The following is a 23,158-nucleotide window of genomic DNA, read 5'->3' as shown; positions in this document are numbered from 1 at the left end:
TTTTTGGTTATGTGACGGCCGTGCATGAGCCGTGCACAGCCCATCCCTGGGAATGCGTGCCCGTGCGTGTACAGTACATGCATGTACAGAGAGCATCCATGTGGCGCACGTTTGCTATACGGCATCAGATGGCCGGCTACACGGTCTCCGCGCGCTTCAGGGGTCACGGCGCTTGAGTTGTCATAGTTACAGGGACACAGCTGGGTCAATGCGCCGTGAACCTAGGCGGCTGTCAGCGCAGCGCACGCTGCGCGCACGCGTGGTGCAGAGGCTGGACCGGACACTTTAGCGGCGCTGTATGTGGGAGCCTCTCTCGCTCTCTCTGGCTTGGGATGGGGCGCGGGGGTGTCCTGTTGCTATCACTCACGAGACATTCTCTTACTGAGGCGTTTGGAGTTGATATAGCGCCAACGCATCTCCTCGGGGCGCTTTCTAAGTTCCCAGAGGCAGCGCGCACAGGTACTTGTGGGGCGGCCGAAAAACAGAATGCAACATTTTGGATCAGAAACGAATGGTATATGTTTTTTTTCTTGTGTTGGGGGTGGGGGGTTGCTAAAGGTGGGTCGCCTTTGATTGTGCGTCCACGCTGTATAGCATTGCACTGGGAGCCCTGGGGGTGTTTCTTTGGGGTGCAGCATATGATAGAATGGAAGCTGGGCAGTGCCATGCCTACCTAGAGAGGTTGTGAGTGCAGCTAGAGAGGGTATGAGTGCAGCATATGATAGAATGGAAGGTGGGCAGTGCCTTGCCTACCTAGAGAGGGTGTGAGTGCAGCATATGATAGAATGGAAGCTGGGCAGTGCCATGCCTACCCAGAGAGGGTGTGAGTGCAGCATATGATAGAATGGAAGCTGGGCAGTGCCATGCCTACCCAGAGAGGGTGTGAGTGCAGCATATAATAGTATGGAAGATGGGCAGTGCCATGCCTTCCTAGAGAGGGTGTGGGTGCAGCTGGAAGATGGGCAGTGCCATGCCTTCCTAGAGAGGGTGTGGGTGCAGTTGGAAGATGGGCAGTGCTATGCCTACCTAGAGAGGGTGTGGGTGCAGATGGAAGATGGGCAGTGCCATGCCCACCTAGAGAGGGTGTGGGTGCAGATGGAAGATGGGCAGTGCCATGCCCACCTAGAGAGGGTGTGGGTGCAGATGGAAGATGGGCGGTGCCATGCCTACCTAGAGAGGGTGTGGGTGCAGCATATGATAGAATGGAAGCTGGGCAGTGCCATGCCTACCTAGAGAGGGTGTGAGTGCAGCATATGATAGAATGGAAGCTGGGCAGTGCCATGCCTACCTAGAGAGGGTGTGGGTGCAGATGGAAGATGGGCAGTGCCATGCCCACCTAGAGAGGGTATGGGTGCAGCATATAACAGTATGGAAGATAGGCACTGCCATGCCTGCCTATTCGGGCACACACGCTGCCACACTCTGGCACAGTCCGCGTCCTTGCATAGCGGTTCTTGTGAATGGCACAGGCCGCGGCAGAACCGTGCCCTCCATCATTCCTTGGCCAAGTAGTGTCGGGATTTCGCTCCCTGGCCCGAACCCGAACGTAGTTTCGTTTTGCGTGTGCCCTCCAACGTGTCTTGCCACCATTTAACAACGACAACAAAATGTAGAAAACCGCGCTGTTTTTTTCGCCTTGAAATGTGTACATTTAGGGTTTTTTTTGTTTGTTAAACAATATCTTTCCTTAGTTTGGGGCGTATTTGAAAGTCATTCGCGATATTTACAGCAGGCGTGAGGGGCATTTTTTTCGTGGGCACGAGGAGATGAAACGCGCTTTCGCAGAAGCGAGAAAAGGGGGTGGGGGGCTTTGCTGGCAAATTGGCGGCATTGATCAAGCGCGTTGCGATTCGCGAATAAACTGGTTGCACTGCCGCGGGGCAGTCTTTCACAGCATTTCATTTGATGCCGTACAAGGGACATATCGTTACACAGAATATGAACAGAACTAGAACGATAATTCCTTAATCTAGACCTAGTTTCAGCCGAAGCCGTCGTCGGAAAATTGAAACGGGAAAGTGGAATAAAGGGGTTTGGCTTGCCACCCGCCGGGGGTCCACTGAGGCGGCGATACCATGTTTCTCGTTTAGTTTTAAGGTGCATGAAAATACTTTAACTGAGGATAATCGCAAAAGACAGTCAAACCCTAATTACTAGTTAACGAGATCAGAAATAGAGCACAGCTAAAGAAATGACAAGCGCTTCTATAGCGGCCAGTAAAGCCATTCTAAGCATCTAGGCGCTTTCCCCAGGTTTGAAACAGGGCTTTGTCTCCCAAAAGAAGGGCGTCAAATGAAGTACTCATTTGTTTATAAACTCTGTCCGAAGTGGGAAGCAGGCGAACAAGAAAAGCGCCGATAGCAGTATGGGTTTGTGTAAAAATCCCCCGAGTTCTCTGGTCGTCTGCGGGGTGCAATATTTGCTAGGCCTGGGGGGCACGGGGGGGGGGCAGGGATTTTGGTAACTCATCCATCAGCTGGAAGCGTCTGGGCAGCAAGTCTGGCCACCGTGGGCACGGGTAGGCTTGCTGACACATGGTGAATGCGTGCCGGCGTAGGAGATAAACAAGGGGGCGAGGGGTGCTTTAATGGGTAATAAAGACCCACTGACGACGCCTGCGTCATAGATTGCGTGGGGAGGGGCGGGGGCACGCCCCAATGGATAAGCGGTGTCCGAGAGTGAGGGTGGGGGGGGGGGCGAGGGAGAGATGAACGATGGGACAGGTAGGGTGGGGCGGGGAGGGCGTGTGAGATAGATTGAGTAACAGGTAGGGAAGGGCAGGGTGAGAGGGGGCAGGGGCGTCTGTGTGCTTAGCGATGAGGGTTTAATAGGACTGGGTGGTGGGGGAAGAGGGCGCCGGGGGTCCCTGCGCAGGTCACCCCGCGGTCAAAGGGCCTCTGTCGGTCGCTTATGTCCACAGACGGCCGGTCGATGCTCCGCGGGCTGCGGGAGCTCACGCTTCTGTCATCTCACGCTCTCTCTAGAAGTATGTCACACTTTGCGTGACAGACTGCCGCTGTCAAGCGCGCTTCTTTTCCGCCTTTTTTTTCTCCGCATCTGTTACTGCTTCGCGCAGCGCTAAGACCAAGGCAAGCAAGAAAGCAAGCGCTATAGGAAAACAACGTTTTAGGATTACAATTGTGTCCTGACATTTTAGCTGACTTTGTTGCTAAGCGCGGGAAAGCCCGAAGCAGGTGAGTGGGGGGCTCTCATAAAGAAACGGAACGAGTGGTGCAGAACACGCAGGGTTTCATAACGTGTCCTAAAAACGACGGGGATGCAAATATTTGCCGAGCTAGAAGTGGCCCCTACTATAACAAAAATTGCAAAATAATGCCGATCTCACTAAATAATAAATGTAACCAAAATGTCCAAACTAGGAGTGTACTTCCTATCTGAAAAGCAAGCGATGCGGCTAGAAGTCGCCCTGCGCGACAAGGCCAGTTATTCTTTCCTGAGCGAGCGCGCGCTGGCGCAGAGTGTAAGCCATCCATTGGGGGCCATTCTGAGCACTTCGCCATAGGCCAGGCCTTCTGGCAGAGTAACAATGGAGCAGGCGCAGAGGCACTCACTGGCATTTCCAGGGATCTCCCCAGAGGCCAGTCCACCTGACAGCGAGCTCCTGCACACAATACAAGAATGCGTTATTGGCATAGCCGAAGCGGCAACATGCGTGTCAGGTGTAGTCTGTATATTCACGCCCCTGGGGTTTTGGGGCATGGCATGCTGGCAGGTATTCGGCTGCCTTTTCTGGAGCCTCGTCTCCCCATGTTTGGTTCATGGCCTGGATAGGGGAAGGCCCGGACTTTTGTTTTCAGGTCTCTGTAGCAGCGGCTTCTGGCGTCTCCGTGCTCCGGGCGGGCAGTGGGCGAGGAAGGTGACCTTCAGATGCGATGCGGCCCATGTCACCGGGCGTACACACGCGGTGTGTTTTCAGTGGTCCGCGGCCTGCTCCCGCCTCCAGTCTCTGGCCACTCGTCCTGTACTTGGTCATTAGTTGGCTGTGTTTTAGCACGGCCCAGCCAGGTTGGGTTCTCGTTTAAGTAGATTGGAGCGTGCAGCGTTTCACAAGGCTGTGTTTTTTCTGCTTGGGATTCCCAGTGTTTTTGTATCGCTCTTCTGCCGCGAGGTGGTTTCTTTTTCAGTAATGCCCCCGAGCAGACTGTGGGCAGGTCCGGGGCCCCCCAAAAATGCCAAATGCACAGTAAGTCCAAATGCATATGAACTATTGCGCCGTCATCGCACCCTACTCCCAGTATAGTGCCTGGGCTCCCCCCACCTGCTCCCATCACAGTCCCTGGCTTCCCTCATCCCACTCGTACCCAGTCCCTGGGCTCCCGCCACCCCGTTCCCAGCACAGGGCATACGGGGCATACATCTTTCCCCCAGATATACCATACCGACCGAGCATAGCACATTTAAAAAAAAATAATGGTTTAAAATGTTGCATTTTTTAGCATACTTTTTAAAAAAAAATGTAAAAATCTAAACAGTTTGCACTTGGTGCTGTGGGGCCCATAAGGCAGGCATGATATTTTTTACTGGACATCTATGATAGACTGGGGAACTGAACTGTCAAAGGGAAAACTCTGTTTCCCTTTGACAGTTCAGCCAGCCCAGGAGCACTCCCTCAGCTGGAAAAAGCAGCTGGTGTATAGTGTTTCACTGGGCTGGCTCCTCGGCTCCTCCATAATGGGTGAAGGGGCCACTGGGCGGACGCCCCCTCGCCCATTATGGATGAGCAGCCAGGCTCGGACTGGCATGTAGGGCAATATGGCAATGCCCATACCAAAAATGCAAAATGCTAGTGTGGGCCAGTCAAAATGGCCCACTTTTTTGGCCAATGTGGGCTAGTTAGAGGAGTTAATTCACTATGCAGCTAGTAGCTTTGACCATTGTTGCTGAATACATTTTTTATTTTTTACATTTTGTGCTGGGCTCTCGCGGCACCTTGGAGGGGCACGCCCCACAGTTTGAAGACCTCTGCCTTAGAGTGATCTATCCTGCTTCGGTCTACAGTTACTCCATGGCTCGCCATAGAGGGATATATCGTGCTTTGGTCTACATATGCTTCATGGCTCACCTTAGAGTGATAAGTCATGCTTCGGTCTCTAGTTGCGTCATAGCTCACCTTCGAGTGATATGCCTTGCTTCAGTGTCTTAACTGCTTCATGGCTTGCCCTAGAGGGATATGTCCTGCTTTGATCTACAAATGCTTCATGGCTCACTTTATTTTGATATGTCCTGCTGCAATCTCTAGTTGCTTCATGGCTCACCATAGAGGGATATGTCATGCTTTGGTCTCTAGCTGCTTCAAGGCTCACTTTAGAGTGATATGTCCTGCTTCGGTCTACAGTTGCTTCATGATGCGCCTTACAGTGATTGATATGTCCTGCTTTGGCATCTATTCGCTTCATGGCTCGCCTTAGAGGGATATGTCCTGCTTCTATCTCTGGTTGCCTCACGGCTCACCTTAGGGTGATATGCCGTGCTTCAGTCTCCAGTTGCTTCATGGCTCGCCTTAGATGGCTATGTCCTGCTTTGGTCTGTAGTTGCTGCATGGCTCACCTTGGAGTGATATGCCCTGCTTCGGTCTCTAGTCACTTCATGGCTCGCCTTAGAGGGGGGATATGTCCTGCTTTGGTCTCTACCTCATGGATCACCTTAGAGTGATATACCTTGGTTCAGTCTCTAGTTTCTTCATGGCTCGACTAAGAGGGATATGTCCTGCTTCGATCTCTAGTTGCCTCACGGCTCACCTTAGAGTGATATGCCGTGCTTCAGTCTCTAGTTGCTTCGTGGTTCGCCTTGGAGTGATATGTCCTGCTTCATTCTCTTTTCGCTTCATTGCTCGCCTTACAAGGATATGTCCTAGCGTCACTTTCCGGTTGGTGGCTGAAGAGTTTTGTGGATCTCATTACTTCCGCTATTGGAGGGCGTCTTCCTAGCACTGCTCTTCGGCCATCATGGAGTACATATCTGTGGACTTTGAGTATCTGTGTACATGCCTGCTTCCAGTGGGTGAATTGTCCCATGCGGTGAGGTCTTGATTTTGGGGTTGTTCTCCATACTTTACGCCCATATAGAAGGATTGGTGTCACTGCAGAGTTGACTAGGGTTAGCCACAGACTTACCAATGGTTTCATAGGGCCCAAAGTGCCATTTATAGTGCCGTGTGATGGTTGCTTTTTCTTGGGTCCTTTTCATGGCCAGTGTGAGGCTTGCTGGTTCACTGAAAAGGATTGCCAGCGAGTCGTGCTGTGTTCTAAGGAGCGTAAATGCCTGGGGTGAGGAACCCCGAGGCCGAGCTGCTTTTCCACGTGCGAGGCCTGGTCTGTACAGGGAGTAGAGTCCCCGAGAGAGAAGGGTGAGACTGTGGCCCTTGAGCACACATGCACCCTGCCCTAGGCGACAGCACACTGTAACAGGGCCACGGGTGGCGTGGGGACCCCTAGTCCCAGTCCCCGAGTCTAGCGATCGCAGGACTTAGGGCAGCCCGTCTGTCCATGGGGCCAGGCAGCTGCCTATTCAGTGCCTATCTCATCTCCCAAAGTCGGTCTCTTTGTGTCTAGTCGTCTCTTCTGGGTCAGGCCTCGATCTCTGTACATGTGCCATTTTAATGTGGTCTCTCTGCTACATACACACACACGTCCCTTATCGTGGTGTGTCTAACCCCTTTGCGTCAGTTGCTGCGTATGGAGTTCTCCCGTGTCCCTGCATCTGTGTGTACACGTCGTCTTTGGGCAACATTTGTAACGCGTTTAGCTAAATTTAGTACGGCCTCAAAGCACTATGTCAGCCTGGACCAACACTGCATTACACAATTAGGCACATTGTTGTATAATATGGGCAATTTGCAGCAGTGAGCAAACAGTTTAAATGTTAGTGTTGGGGACAGATTAAGCCTGGGTGTGGATGTGTAGTTGTTGTATTTGGAATAATGTGTCACGTGCCGGGCTATGTATGCTCAAATGGTTTGGATGAGCCAGGAGCCGCAAATGAGTAGGACCCACACACACACACTCGCCTGCAACCAACAGAAGGCAGCTTCCTTTTCATTTCAAGCCACTATGACCTACCTGTAAGGAGGATGTTAAATGGAGGCCAGTTTGCACTGTTACTAGGACTGCCTGCCAATACATGCTGAAAGAGAACCGACTGGAGGAGAGGACTAGAAAAGCATTGAGAAAACGGCTTGAGGGAAGATAGTGGCTGTTTGCTTGCTTGCTTGCTTGCTTGCTTGAGCAGCACCTCCAAGACTCTTGGCAGGGACAACATCTGGGTCTTTCAACCTTTTCAAATGAAAGGGACCGTGAGCCTCAAAGGGGTGTGGGGGCAGCGACGGCTCCCATGTTGCCAGTCAGCAGTCTTATAGCGTGGCAATATAGTCCTTTGGCTATTTTCGCTCTGGGGCTTAAAATGTGCGCTTTGCAGAACTTGCAATACAAGCTGCGTTTCCTTCCAGCTGTCACTTCCCATGGGATATACAGAAGTGTCATCACCTCATTGCCTTCTAACACTGGTTCCTCCACATCAGCCTTTTGCTGGCAAAGAAGGGGTTATAGCTCTTCAGTGGGCAGTGCTTAAGATCCCTGCTGGTAGGCCATCTCGGTGCTTATTAACCTTATCTTTGTTGCAATTGTGATGTATGCACCCCAAGCTCTAAGCATGGGCCCCCCACAACCATCATGTTAAAATGGGCCCCCACACATCTTCAGCCGGCCTGACTCTTGTGGTACCTCAAAAAACTCAAGGGGAAAGAGAATGGGAGGGAACCTGTGGGACAGGGTCAAATGTCAAAGTTGTTTTGTGTACAGTTGTCATTGGTATGCATTTGTAGCGCTGTATCCTTATCTGACAGCAGAGTTGCTGCACATCTCAGGTCATTAGTAGCAGTTACTTGCTAACCAGTCTGCTCTGTGTGGCACTTTTTGCCTTTCTGTGTCTATTGATGTCTGATCTCTTTCCGTCTCTGGAAATGTAACCATTGTGTCAGGGACGTGTGTCTGTGTAACCGGGAGAAACAGAAAGAGGGACAGCTGTGAGAGAGAGCTGCAGAGGAAGAGAGACAGCCAAACAGACTGCCACTATAGAGAGATGGAGAGAGTGAGAGAGAGAAAGAGAGATGGAGAGAGTGAGGGAAAGAGAGATGGAGAGAGTGAGAGAGAGAAAGAGAGATGGGGAGAGAGATGTGGAGAGAGAGAGAGATGAAGAGAGATGGAGAGAGTGAGAGAGAGAAAGAGATGAGAGAGAGATGTGGAGAGAGAGAGAGAGATGAAGAGAGATGGAGAGATGGAGAGGGGGAGAGATGAGAGAGAGAGAGATGGGGAGAGAGGGAGAGAGAGAGAGAGATGGGGAGAGAGAGCGAGAGAGAGAGAGAGAGAGAGAGAGAGAGAGAGAGAGAGAGAGAGAGAGAGAGATCGGATATGTGTCCGTGTGTTGAAAAAGGGGAGCTCTCCATGATGGCCCTGGAGCGGTGCAGTCGGAGGTCGCGGGCTCAGAGGTGATCCTGAGGTGGCGGGGGCCGCCTTGGGGATGAGCGGGGGGAGGGGGGGAAGGATAGCATGGCATGCCCGCCCGCCCGCCCCCCGGGGTGAGGAGGGCAGGCCGCCCCTGGGGTGAGGCAGCGCTGCTGCACACGCCAGCCGAGGCCCGGCAGGAAGCGGGGCTGCCGCGCAGGGCCCGGTGCGTGCGTGAAGTTCACCGCGGGGTCATGTGAAGTTCCTGGCCCGGGCATTACCCTGGTCTGGAGGAGGCTGCGTCACATGGGGTGCAGCGGTGACTGTGGCCTTTATCTGCGCCTGAAATAGCAGAGGAAACCACTGCAATAACCCAGGGGGCACGACTCGAGGGGCACACGGGGGAGGGCGGCAGGGAGCAAAGACGGCGGGACGGACACAAAGGGCACAGGGCACGCAGGGGAAGCGGGGACTTCACGAGACAGGAGGCAAAAGGGCACAAGAAACTGGGGTTTGAGAAAGTGTTAGGGGGCGGGGAGGTACAGCAGAGACAGTTCCAGAAACCAGGTAGTGGCAAGGGGCACGGGACAGGGTATGGGCGACCGTGGACGCAGAAGTGACAAGGGGGGCACAAGAGGCGAGGGCATGCAGCAGGTACAGGAGACAATTGGCACAGTAGACCGAGTCAGAGACCACGGTCTAGACAAGCAGAGAGGTACACGAGGCAAGGGGTGCACGAGACCCCCCCCATAGACAAGGTGGCCCGACGCTGGAAGGTCTCGGGCTACCTTGAAGACAAGGGGGTACCGTGGACACAAGTGGCGCTAATGAGAACACTACAGAGGACGGGAGGGCAGAGCTGCAGGCGGGCACAGAAGACGCGAGGAGGTGACAGGAGAGAAGTAGGAACAGGACCGAGAGAAGACGGGGGACACACAGAGCGGGTCACAGTGCATGCGGGAGACAGTGGGCACTCGAGACCGAAAACAGGATATACGGGTATGGGAGACGGGGGTACAGCAGATGAGACAGGAATCATAGGGGCTGTAGAGAAGCAGGAGACGGGGACCGAAGAGACAGCTGGCACTGGAGAGAGGAACCACAGCAGACCGGGGCTGCCCGAGCCCCCGCCCATTACCCTGTGCCTGGCTGTCCTGCCCAGGGCATCGCAGAGGTTCGGAGAAGGAAAGGTGGGGTCACAGATACACTGCCTCCTCTGTGCGAATGGTTTGGGTCGAGCGTCACCCGCAAAGCAAGCTTTGCCTACAAAACTAGAAACGCTCCTGCCCTCCATGTGGATCCTAAAAAAAAAAATTCGAAAGATAAGGCGAATTTATCAAAGAAAAAAATAGACAGCTTCCTGACCCCTACAAAATCTAACGCACTCTGCTGCTCTTTGATAAATTGCATTTCCTGGCACCTTCCCCTTAATTATTACATACGCTTTGCGAATACAAATAACAGAAGAAAAGGAAGCAGCACGGACGTTATTTTAACTGCTTATATTAAGTATGTCCTGCACGTACAGCAGGTTGTTATTGCAATACAATCCCATCAGTTTCCAGCGTGAGTCGAACATTTGTTAACTCTTTTGTATTCTGCTAAACAGTAAACATGGCACCCACCGTGCTGCTGAACAGAGAATATGAAATATGCCCTTCTCTGTTCAGCTATATGTGGTGTGCGTATCGGCCGAAGAGTAAACATGGCACCCACCGTGCTGCTGAACAGAGAATATGAAATATGCCCTTCTCTGTTCAGCTATATGTGGTGTGCGTATCGGCCGAAGAGTAAACATGGCACCCACCGTGCTGCTGAACAGAGAATATGAAATATGCCCTTCTCTGTTCAGCTATATGTGGTGTGCGTATCGGCCGAAGAGTAAACATGGCACCCACCGTGCTGCTGAACAGAGAATATGAAATATGCCCTTCTCTGTTCAGCTATATGTGGTGTGCGTATCGGCCGAAGAGTAAACATGGCACCCACCGTGCTGCTGAACAGAGAATATGAAATATGCCCTTCTCTGTTCAGCTATATGTGGTGTGCGTATCGGCCGAAGAGTAAACATGGCACCCACCGTGCTGCTGAACAGAGAATATGAAATATGCCCTTCTCTGTTCAGCTATATGTGGTGTGCGTATCGGCCGAAGAGTAAACATGGCACCCACCGTGCTGCTGAACAGAGAATATGAAATATGCCCTTCTCTGTTCAGCTATATGTGGTGTGCGTATCGGCCGAAGAGTAAACATGGCACCCACCGTGCTGCTGAACAGAGAATATGAAATATGCCCTTCTCTGTTCAGCTATATGTGGTGTGCGTATCGGCCGAAGAGTAAACATGGCACCCACCGTGCTGCTGAACAGAGAATATGAAATATGCCCTTCTCTGTTCAGCTATATGGGGTGTGCGTATCGGCCGAAGAGTAAACATGGCACCCACCGTGCTGCTGAACAGAGAATATGAAATATGCCCTTCTCTGTTCAGCTATATGTGGTGTGCGTATCGGCCGAAGAGTAAACATGGCACCCACCGTGCTGCTGAACAGAGAATATGAAATATGCCCTTCTCTGTTCAGCTATATGGGGTGTGCGTATCGGCCGAAGAGTAAACATGGCACCCACCGTGCTGCTGAACAGAGAATATGAAATATGCCCTTCTCTGTTCAGCTATATGGGGTGTGCGTATCGGCCGAAGAGTAAACATGGCACCCACCGTGCTGCTGAACAGAGAATATGAAATATGCCCTTCTCTGTTCAGCTATATGTGGTGTGCGTATCGGCCGAAGAGTAAACATGGCACCCACCGTGCTGCTGAACAGAGAATATGAAATATGCCCTTCTCTGTTCAGCTATATGTGGTGTGCGTATCGGCCGAAGAGTAAACATGGCACCCACCGTGCTGCTGAACAGAGAATATGAAATATGCCCTTCTCTGTTCAGCTATATGTGGTGTGCGTATCGGCCGAAGAGTAAACATGGCACCCACCGTGCTGCTGAACAGAGAATATGAAATATGCCCTTCTCTGTTCAGCTATATGTGGTGTGCGTATCGGCCGAAGAGTAAACATGTCACCCACCGTGCTGCTGAACAGAGAATATGAAATATGCCCTTCTCTGTTCAGCTATATGTGGTGTGCGTATCGGCCGAAGAGTAAACATGGCACCCACCGTGCTGCTGAACAGAGAATATGAAATATGCCCTTCTCTGTTCAGCTATATGTGGTATGCGTATCGGCCGAAGAGTAAACATGGCACCCACTGTTCTGCTGAGCAGAAAACGTGCCATTCTCTTTTGAAGTATATAACATGCTATTCGGCCGAATAGTAAATATTCTATTCGTTATTATGCTGAACAGAAAAGAGGCCATTTTCTTTACAGAAGTATAGCTTGATATCTGACTAAATAGTAAACCGTTTTTCTAAGGAATAGCAAATATGTTATCCATTATTCTATCAAACAGAAAACACAATATTCTCTTTTCAGATGGATATCCTGCTATCCCGCTGAATTGCAGATATGCTCTCGCATCATTAATACGCAATGTCATATTCTACCAGATCACTCGCATATCCAGCAGAATAGCAGCCTATCTGTTTGGCGGGATACTATCTTTCATTCCACCAACTAGCCTCGTACCTGACAGAATACCGGATACATGATTTTCCTGCATAGCGGATAACATATTTACTGTATATTTGGATAGCACCCTATCTGTTACTTTTCTTGAGAAAAATATGTTGTTCTGTTTTTAAATGGTGTGCAATTTCAATTAATATAAGAAATGCTAGCATGTGTATGGCCAAATCGTTAAATGGTGTTTGCCAACATAGTAAAGAGGCAAAAAAGAACATCTACTTTTCTTGGTTCAGGTGAATAGTAAACGTGCAATTCTGTACTTGGCCGATGGGTTCATATGCTGCTCTGTGTTTAGCCAAATAGTAAGTGTGTGCTCTGAACAGTTAGCCTGTACTTCTGTATTCAGCAGAATAGTAAATATTCCATGCTCCATTCGCTCTATTCGTAAATATGCTACTCTATATTCAGCCAAACAGTAAATAAGCTGTTCTGTATTTGGCCGAATGGTTAAGATGCTACTCTGTATTCAGCCAAACAGTAAATATTCCACTCTGAATAGTAAATATGCACTTCATTATTCAGCAGAATAGTAAATATGCACTTCATTATTTAGCCAAACAGTAAATATTCCACTCTGAATAGTAAATATGCACTTCATTATATAGCAAAATAGTAAATATTCCGCTCTGAATAGCAAATATGCACTTCATTATTCTGCAGAATAGTAAATATGCACTTCATCATTCAGCAGAATCGTAAATATGCACTTCATTATTCCACAGAATAGTAAATATGCACTTCATTATTCAGCAGAACAGTAAATATGCACTTCATCATTCAGCAGAATAGTAAATATGCACTTCCTTATTCAGCAGAATAGTAAATATGCTATTCTCTATTTCAGCTGAATAGTAAATACGTTATGCTCCACTTGTCCGATTGTTAAATATGCCATTCTCTTTATTAATAGCATATATTCTATATGGTACACCCCTTAAAAGACACCCATTTAATTTCAAAGATGGAGTAATAGGACACACCCTGAACTGCATATACGGCAGAATAATTTTTAGTGTCTCACGCCGCTTTGCACAGGCCGCACAAGCCCTCTTTAGTAAAGTCCCTACCAGCGTATCATGCCCCAATACCCAGAATCCTCCACATGAGTGCACTGGTTGGAGTTTGGTTTTCATTCGTGCACTTTGCCATTTTGACGATTTTCCTGGACAATACTGAACTAGGGGGCCTGCCTAGGACCAATATCTGGCAAAGTGGGACGCGTGCGCCAAAAGAAAATCTTCCACTATTCTGTAAGCAGCTCGTTAATGCCCTAAAAAACTACACCCAATAACCAACAGACAAAGCTGGAATGGGGAGACACACATTAAGGCTTGCCATAGTGACATTCAAGTCATTATTGAAGAAGGGTGCAGTCTGGCACAGTACCCACTGAAAGAAAATAAGCACTGCACACAGAAACATTATTAAATACACAGTGCAGTGGCTGGGAGACAGAGAAAAGCAGAAACACATAGATGTGGGATCTGTAAGGGCGCAGAAGTAAGGCCTGTACACAAAGGTGACATGGTTTTGGCTATGCACTTTTATGAACCAATACAAGGGTTGGGAGGAAGCCCTCTCTGTCCCTAAAGCTAAGAGGGGCTTGCCTGCATCAAAGGAAACAATGGAAAATGTCAGGATGTCAAACAAATAGTCTGTCACTGTCGTGTCCAAAAACCCTCCTTCTGACCCCAACACTAATACCCTCAATCTAATGTGCAGGGATGATCTTTCCAGAACTTAAAGTGATAATGACAGTTCTTGCCCAGAGAAAAGTTCCCAATGTCTCGGGTGGTCAAAAGCAATTACAAAAAAAATCCTTTTAGAAAATATGTAACTGCAGTGCCCAAGGGGATCCTCCTTTCCCCTGGATTCCATCTAGTTCTATCTGAGGAGCTTGTCTTCGCCTTATGTCATTTCCTTTATCTTCTTGGGTCCTTCTTGCGTGCTCTTTATATTGCTGTGAGTCCCAGACTCGCCAGGCTTTATTATACCAGCTTGGTGTACTCTCCTGCGAAGTGTATATTTTCTTCTGATCCATCTCTTTTGCTTTCCGAGCCCGAGACCCTCCTATTCTCTGATTCTCATATGGGTGCTGGTCCCAGACTCACAATGCGTGTTTGCAATAGCTTGGTTTACTCTCCTGCCAAGCATATGCCTTCTTTTCGACTGTCTCTGTTTCTCCCAGGGTCCCATACCCTCCGATTCCCTGGTTCCTATATGGGTGTGGGTCCCAGACGCGCAATGTGCCGTTGCAATAGCTTGGTTTACTCTCCTACCAAGCATATGCCTCCATCTGTACGGTGTCTGTTTCAGGGTCCCAGACCCTCTCACTCTCTTGCTCTCATAGGGTTGCAGGTCCCAGACTCGCAATACTGGCTCTTGTTCGCTTGGTTTACTCTCCTGCCAAGCATACCAGTGTTTCTTCCTTTCTCTCGTGTTCCCAGGGTCCCAGACACCATTATTTTGTGAACTTTAGCTTTTCTCTGAATCCTCCCGGACCTCTAGCACTTCTTGGTCTGCCCGCGTACCTCTTTCTGTGGTTCGTGTCTTCTGAGCACCGGTGCTCCACTGTGAGTCTCCGGAAGCGTTTAAGTCTTTTCTCATGTCGGCAGGCATCTCTGCCAGTCAATTGTTTTCCTTGGGCTGAACCCTCCGTCTCCAGTCTCATTCGGTTCTTTTATTCATCAGCGGCTGCTCTGCCAGTCCCTGCTCGTTTCTCGAGCTGCGTTCTTGCTCTCTGGCAGCTTGCCGGATTTCAGGGTGCTCCCATTTGGCTTAGTGCATGGCGTCTACTGGAGTGCTTCCCAGTTCGCCGGGTCGGCGGCCCTCAGGTTTCCTCATCTGAGGATGATTCTCTCTATGTTGGTTTCCCTCTCTATTTTTGTATTTCCCATGACCAGTTAAATGCTGCGAAATGCTAGACCATTGACTCCGGTTCTCTGGAGTGATCATCATACTCCTGGTCATCATCTTCTTTACAGTACTTGTATTGGAGCAATATGGAAAGAAACTTGTATTTACAGGGCCGCTAATCAGCCCTAACATACTAGGTTGGTTTACCTTACTGTACAAGATGTTGACACTGTTTAGAAAGAACGAAGGAGAGTTTGGTAAGGGGAAAGAGAGAGGGTCTAATAAGGCAGAGGTATACAGCGTTCTCTGGGAATGGTCATCCCTCATGCCATAAGGGGCTTCCTCGCCCATGTGATCCTCCCCCGTTGCACCATCCCCAGGGGGACTATTGTACTGTGGACTCAGATCCCTGACCCCATGGGAAAGGTCTCCCCCTAGGAAAGAAGGGATGACACCCACAGATGCATCGCAGATCCCAGGATACAGGCGAATAATCACCAAATACACAGAACAACGGACTAGCTACAAAGACAGGCGAGAACAGACAGACCTGGGGGGTATCAGGTAATATTGTCCCCACCAAAAATATGACTGCATATATGGTTGTCGGGAATGGCCATTTGCAATATTTTTAGTGGTGATAATATTTGGGGTTATTGGGAGACGGGGTTGCGGGGGTGTCCCCCACTCCCTTTAAAATAATATGGGGTTTGCAGAGGTGTCCCCCGCAGGTTCCATGCCTTAATATCGCCGCAAGAATATGGCAATAATTTTGTATGGCGATATTTTTGCGGGGATATTAACACATGGAACCACCTGGGGAATCTCAAAGACAGGCAATTAATCACCAAATATGCAGCGAGCAACCCAGGGCTAGTGACAGACAGGAAGATCCAGACACACTTAGTAACCAGTGAATGGCGGACTCTGTAAACAAAGCAACCTTGACCTAGATGAAGAGGACATGCACTGCCTCATACATGGCACAAAATACTGCACCTGCAAGAGATGCTACTTCGGAGACTTGGGAGTAAAATTACACTTTACTGAATTCTATGAAATGAACAAAAGACGAAAATAATGTTTGTTGTAAACAGTAAAAGCGCAAAAAGCTGTTCTTCTTAATTCCTGACATCAGGTGACAGTAACAGGCCCCAAAGGCTCAGAAATGAAATTACTGAATTCCTGGCAGCAGGAGAAGACCCCAAGGATGCCAAGGTAAAACTGCTAAATTCCTGGCAGCAAGTGACTGTAAAAAGCCCCAAAGTCTCGGAAATAAAACTGCAGAATTCCTGGCAGCAGGTGACAGTAAAATGCCAAAAAGGCTCAGAGATACAACTGCTAAATTCCCGGAGCAGGTGCTTGTAAAAGTCCCCAAAGGCTCAGAGATAAATCCACTGAATTCATAGCAGCAAGTGACTGTAAAAGTCTGAAAGGTTCAGAGATAAAACTGCTGAATTCTTGGCAGCAGGTGACAGTAAAAGGCACCAAAGGTCCACAGAGATGTCTGCCCAATTTCTAGCAGCAGGTGCCTGTGAAAGGCACTGCTGAATTCCTTGCAGCAGGTGACAGCCAAAGCCTCAGAGATTAAGCTCTGGAGTTCCTGGCAGAAGTTGTCAGCAAACGGACCAGCAGACCCAGTAGTAAAACTGCAAAATTCGTAACAACAGGTAACAACACCCAAAGATAAAGCTTTGTAACTGCTGGTGGCAAGTTACTGTAAAATGCCCTTTAGGCCTGGAGATGAAGCTTTGAATTTGCTGGCAGCGAGTGACTGTAAAATGCCCTATAGGCCCGGAAATAAAACTGCTGATTTCCTAGCAGGAAGTGACTGTAAAATGCCCTATAAGCCCAAAGATGAAGCTTTGGAATTGCTGGAGGCAAGTGACTATAAAATGCCCTTTAGGCCCAGAGACGAAGCTTTGAATTTGCTGGCAGCGAGTGACTGTAAAATGCCCTATAGGCCCAGAAATAAAACTGCTGATTTCCTGGCAGCAAGTGACTGTAAAATGCCCTATAAGCCGAGAGATGAAGCTTTGGAATTGCTGGCGGCAAGTGACTGTTAAATGCCCTTTAGGCCCGGAAATAAAACAGCTGATTTCCTGGCAGCAAGTGACTGTAAAATGCTATATAAACCCGGAGATGAAGCTTTGAAATTGCTGGCAGCGATTGACTGTAAATGCCCTATTGGCCGGAAAAAAAACCTGCTGATTTCCTGGCAGCAAGTGACTGTAAAATGCCCTATAAAACCGGAGATGAAGCATTGAAATCGCTGGTTGCAAGTGACTAAAATGCCCTATAAGCCCGGAGATGAAGCTTTGGAATTGCTGGCAGCGAGTGACTGTAAAATGCCCTATAGGCCTGGAAATAAAACAGCTGATTTCCTGGCAGCAAGTGACTGTAAAATGCCCTATAAGCCCGAGATGAAGCTTTGAAATTGCTGGCAGCGAGTGACTGTAAAATGCCCTATAGGCCCGGAAATAAAACTGCTGATTTCCTGGCAAGTGACTGTAAAATGCCCTATAAACCCGGAGATGAAGCTTTGAAATTGCTGGCAGCGATTGACTGTAAATGCCCTATAGGCCGGAAAAAAAACCTGCTGATTTCCTGGCAGCAAGTGACTGTAAAATGCCCTATAAAACCGGAGATGAAGCATTGAAATCGCTGGTTGCAAGTGACTGTAAAATGCCCTATAAGCCCGGAGATGAAGCTTTGGAATTGCTGGCAGCGAGTGACTGTAAAATGCCCTATAGGCCTGGAAATAAAACAGTTGATTTCCTGGCAGCAAGTGACTGTAAAATGCCCTATAAGCCCGAGATGAAGCTTTGAAATTGCTGGCAGCGAGTGACTGTAAAATGCCCTATAAATGCATTATAGGCCAGGAAATAAAATTGCTGATTTCCTGGCAGCAAGTGACTGTGAAATGCCCTATAAGCCCGAAGATGAAGCATTGGAATTGCTGGTTGCAAGTGACTGTAAAATGCCCTATAAGCCCGGAGATGAAGCTTTGGAATTGCTGGCGGCGAGTGACTGTAAAATGCCCTATAGGCCCGGAGATGAATCTTTGAAATTGCTGGCAGCGAGTGACTGTAAAATGCCCTATAGGCCGGGAAATAAAACTGCTGATTTCCTGGCAGCAAGTGACTGTAAAATGCCCTATAAGTCCGAGATGAAGCTTTGAAATTGCTGGCAGCGAGTGACTGTAAAATGTCCTATAGGCCGGGAAATAAAATTGCTGATTTCCTGGCAGCAAGTGACTGTAAAATGCCCTATAAGCCTGAAGATGAAGCATTGGAATTGCTGGTTGCAAGTGACTGTAAAATGCCCTATAAACCCGGAGATGAATCTTTGAAATTGCTGGCAGCGAGTGACTGTAAAATGCCCTATAGGCCGGGAAATAAAACTGCTGATTTCCTGGCAGCAAGTGACTGTAAAATGCCTGATAAACCCAGAGATTAGGCATCGGAATTGCTGGCAGTGAGTGACTGTAAAATGCCCTAAAGGCCGGCAAATAAATCTGCTTATTACCTGGCAGCAAGTGACTGTAAAAAGCGCTATAAGCCCGGAGATGAAGCTTTGGAATTGCTGCCAGCGAGTGACTGTAAAATGCCCTATAGTCCCGCGGATAAAACTTCTGATTTCCTGGAAGCAAGAGACTGTAAAATGTCCTTTAGGCCCAGAGATGTAGCGTTGCCATGGCTGCCAGCAGTTGGCAGTGTACGTGTCTGTAGCACGTTGTTCTTCATTCTGCGGGTCCTCAACCTTTTCCCACTTGATGGCACCACTTACTTTCCTCAGCTGGTTTTTTCTGTTTAATTTTGCCAGCTCCCCATAAGTTTAAAGACTTAGCCAATCTCCATGCGCCTATTCCAATGGGAAGCCTGGGTGCACACACCCATTTGTAGACTGCAGAGAGAAAGCAGTGTAATATAGGACGGTCTTGCAAAGCGCAGCTCCTGCTGGGTTCGGTGGTATCTTTTTTTAACATCTCTGCAGACTCTTTTGGCATTCTTGATTTTAAAGGCAGATGCTGGAATCGCCATGGTACACCGATTTTAAGGACATTCTACAAATGGTGCCAGCAAATACCGCACCTGCACCAAATTTTAAGCGCAGGTGGACGGTCATTTTAGTTCGGTTAAACTGCATTTAGTTAAAAAAAAAAAGTACCAAAGGAAAGTTTTCATTTATTAAACGAATCTTGGAATTGCAAGCAACCCTCCGTTTAAAAATTAAGCATTTGGGGGAAAAGCCTGCTGAACCAGCCATCTCAAAGGGCCCGTGTCCAGGTCATTCTTTTGCTCATTAATGTGTAATAATTGCCCCCCTAAAAAGGGCGTGGAAAGAACTGCCCTATCAGGCAGATAGCGATGTACTAATAATCGAGGAGAGCGATGCGGGGCGGAGCTGAGATTTATTTTTTATGTTATTTATTTAATTGTTTTGTTATAACGCGCTTAGTACCAGAGTTCGGTTTCTAAGCACAGACCCGGGTTTCGAAGCCTCTCTCTGCCCCAGTGAAGACCGGAGATTATCGCCTGGCGCAGGCCACACAAACCATGTCACCATTGCCCAGTAATGGCTGTCTTGCCCCACAGAAATGGTAGCTCCCTGAAGCCTTTACTTCTTGCCCCCAGGTGAAGCAGGAAAGAGAATGCATGGGGATAGAAAAACACATCGTCCGTGTCCCCTTCTCCCAAAAATTATTTTCCCCCTGCCAAAGCTATGTGGGTGAAAGGGACCATATGTGCCAGGAGGCCATCTGATGTATTCCACCCTGCCAAAGCTATGTGGGTGAAAGGGACCATATGTGCCAGGAGGCCATCTGATGTATTCCAACCTGCCAAAGCTATGTGGGTGAAAGGGACCATATGTGCCAGGAGGCCATCTGATGTATTCCACCCTGCCAAAGCTATGTGGGTGAAAGGGACCATATGTGCCAGGAGGCCATCTGATGTATTCCACCCTGCCAAAGCTATGTGGGTGAAAGGGACCATATGTGCCAGGAGGCCATCTGATGTATTCCACCCTGCCAAAGCTATGTGGGTGAAAGGGACCATATGTGCCAGGAGGCCATCTGATGTATTCCACCCTGCCAAAGCTATGTGGGTGAAAGGGACCATATGTGCCAGGAGGCCATCTGATGTATTCCAACCTGCCAAAGCTATGTGGGTGAAAGGGACCATATGTGCCAGGAGGCCATCTGATGTATTCCACCCTGCCAAAGCTATGTGGGTGAAAGGGACCATATGTGCCAGGAGGCCATCTGATGTATTCCACCCTGCCAAAGCTATGTGGGTGAAAGGGACCATATGTGCCAGGAGGCCATCTGATGTATTCCACCCTGCCAAAGCTATGTGGGTGAAAGGGACCATATGTGCCAGGAGGCCATCTGATGTATTCCAACCTGCCAAAGCTATGTGGGTGAAAGGGACCATATGTGCCAGGAGGCCATCTGATGTATTCCACCCTGCCAAAGCTATGTGGGTGAAAGGGACCATATGTGCCAGGAGGCCATCTGATGTATTCCCCTTGTAACTCCCAAAAATCCTTGGTTTTCCACAAAGTTGGGGACACATTTGGTTCCGCTATGAAAGGGGGCCCACCTTTCCGATTGGCTCTTGGAAACTTGAGACAGCCTCACCTTTGTCCCTTAATTGTCCTGCGCGAGTGGGATCTTTAAAGAATCCAAAACAAGGGTGGGCGCAAACCCTCAAAAAAGGTGCCTGCAGGACCACTGGTGCCCCGGCGGGGATGCCACCAGCTTCCCAAGTGGGGCTCAGGGACAGTGTGTCCTCACAGGACTCTGCCACACCGGCCAGTTACCTGCGTCTGCTGCCAAGGGCCAGTCTACAGTCTCCTAAGCTGAGAAGGTCTGGACTTGACAAGAGAACCGTCAGCTGTACCTGGGCCTGGCCCTCCTGTTAAAGTGCCCACCCACTGGTGTGGTCCTTACACTCCCTGAGCCTCCGCACCAACCACGAATGCTCCGTCTGCAAAATGGAGCCGGTCTCCTTCCTGCAGTTGCTTGGGGCCCTGCTACCCTAGGGTAGAAGCAGTAAGCGTGCAACGCTGCCCACACCCATTGGGCTTATCGTAAGCAGTCTTGTCCTGGCCTTTTGGAGGAAAGTCCCGCCATCATTCCTACATTTGAGGCACTACTCTGGATAGCAGCAAGGTAGTGCAGGGAACAATATCAACACCCCTCAAAGAAATCTCAGGTGCCTGCATTGCTGTAAAAAACGTGGGTTATTGTGTATGCAGTATCTCAGAACAGGTCCAACTGACCCCCCTAACATCCGCAAGAGTCATGGGTAACCCCCTGGTTGGCCTGAGCTCAGAACCTGGTCACGCTGAAGCTCTGTTTGGTCTTAAACATTTTCAGAAACACATGCTGCACCTTGTCCTTCAGTATACATTGCCACAGTGTTGTACTAAGGTGCAATTCCTGTATCATGATTGGTGGAGAAGGATGCCTGCATCCTTCTAAGGATGCTCCTCTGCTAAATGCCTCTAAGATCTTTTCAGCTCCATTTTCCTCAACCCCATTTGTTATTTTCATTCTTCTTGGTATTTGCAAACCACTGTGGCCTAAACCTTGTACTAAACTCATTATGAGTAAAAAAAAAAAAAAGAACAATTCTTATTTTATTTTACAATGGACTCGAGGCAGGGCTGAAGCATTTGTTTGAAAATGGTTGGTGCTGCAGCTTTTATCAACCCCATCATGTCCTTAAAGTATTTGCTTTGGTAGAAGGCCTCTACCTAAGGTGATCTGAGGAAACGAAGGAGCTTTTGGCAGGTGGGGGAGACCTGAGGCCGGTAGGCTGGCTGTAGGCGCTGGTTGTGTTAAGAAATGTTTATTTACATTTTTAAAGCGCTCACACAGCCCGCAGGCATCGAGGCGCTGTTACAGGAATTGTTTTGTATTTGTTTTGTATGTCCCGCATATGACCCCTAGCTGGGGACATCTTGTCCTAGATTAGATCTATTTGGGGGGAAGCGTGCATCTTGCTGAGCCCCCTTGATGGGCAAGCACTGCCCTGGTTGAAATCCCCAACTGGGAAAGGGTTACTGAGATAGGCAGGTTTGTGATGTTTCAGATAGAGGCCTAGGGGAAGTACTCACTGGATTAGAGGTCCAGAAGAGAGGCTGGCTAGCCTGGTCGCTGAAGAGGCTCTGTAAGCGTGAGGGTCTGGAGGAGGGCCTTTTGGTGGTGAGTCAAAGAAGCGCAAGAGCCTGTCTTTGCCTTTACCTGGAAGCCTTTGACCCCAGTGATCAGCAGCTGGAACAATAGCCCGTGTCAGGACAAGTAGTCCCCAGTGGGTAGTGTGGCAGTAGTGACAGACTTGGAAGCAATGACCTCCTCTGTAACACTAATCAACTGTGGCCATATGAAGCTCATCGGGGACATGCACCTGCTGCGGGGACAATGGCAAGTTGTGTGTCTAGTGACAGGAAGTTAAAAAAAACACAGTAGTGCCTGCAAGGAACAGCTTTCCTACCCTGGATGTTCTAGTCAAGGTAATACCTTTCTGTGGCACACTGCAGCCATCCATTGATAAGAAATTGTGTATAGTAATATTTGTATTTTGTGCACTGCTGGAGTTAAAGTTAACACAATAGAGCAACAATCTACATGCATGCTATTTATTTTAAACGAATTGTAGCAAACTGTCAAACTGTTAAAAAAAAATGTGCAGCATATTCCAAGCTGCATGTTAGGTTTTTTTTTGCGTTTAAATGGATACTACTTGGATTATATGCACCAATAACTGAAATATCTTATTGGATTTAGCAAGAGGGAAGGTTAAGAGGGGTGATAGTGCCGGGCTATTGTAAATACCTCTACCGTAAGGACACAAAGTGACATCGGGGTTCTGAGACCTTATAAAGGAACTCAGCCCTTATCCCTCGTTCCTCCATTTGGCCACAGAACTCATTTGTAACTCAGGGTAGAGGCACTTTATTCCATAAATGTTCCAATAATACAGGGCCCACTGCAAGTTGAATTTCCCATTTCCTCACTCATTTATCATTTTATTTATTTGTATAGCGCTGAACTAGCCCGTAGGCATCAGAGCAAGAATACATAAAACATAACAAAACATGTAACAAAATACTTAAAAACCAAAAGCAAAATGCAACCAACAAAAACCGGATCAGACGAAACGGAGGAAAATCTATGCCGAAAGCATCCAT

General features: G+C 48.8%; 1 protein-coding gene across 1 annotated transcript in view; it reads left to right on the top strand.

Moving 5' to 3' along the window:
- The window catches only part of HIC1 (HIC ZBTB transcriptional repressor 1), a 101,804-nt gene that overhangs the window by 334 nt on the left and 78,312 nt on the right, over positions 1-23,158 (top strand). The window lies entirely within an intron of this gene.

This window comes from Ambystoma mexicanum, chromosome 9 (assembly GCF_040938575.1).
Source record: "Ambystoma mexicanum isolate Mex_15411 chromosome 9, UKY_AmexF1_1, whole genome shotgun sequence".
Lineage (NCBI taxonomy): Eukaryota > Metazoa > Chordata > Amphibia > Caudata > Ambystomatidae > Ambystoma > Ambystoma mexicanum.
This window is presented reverse-complemented; position numbering and strand designations above follow the sequence as displayed.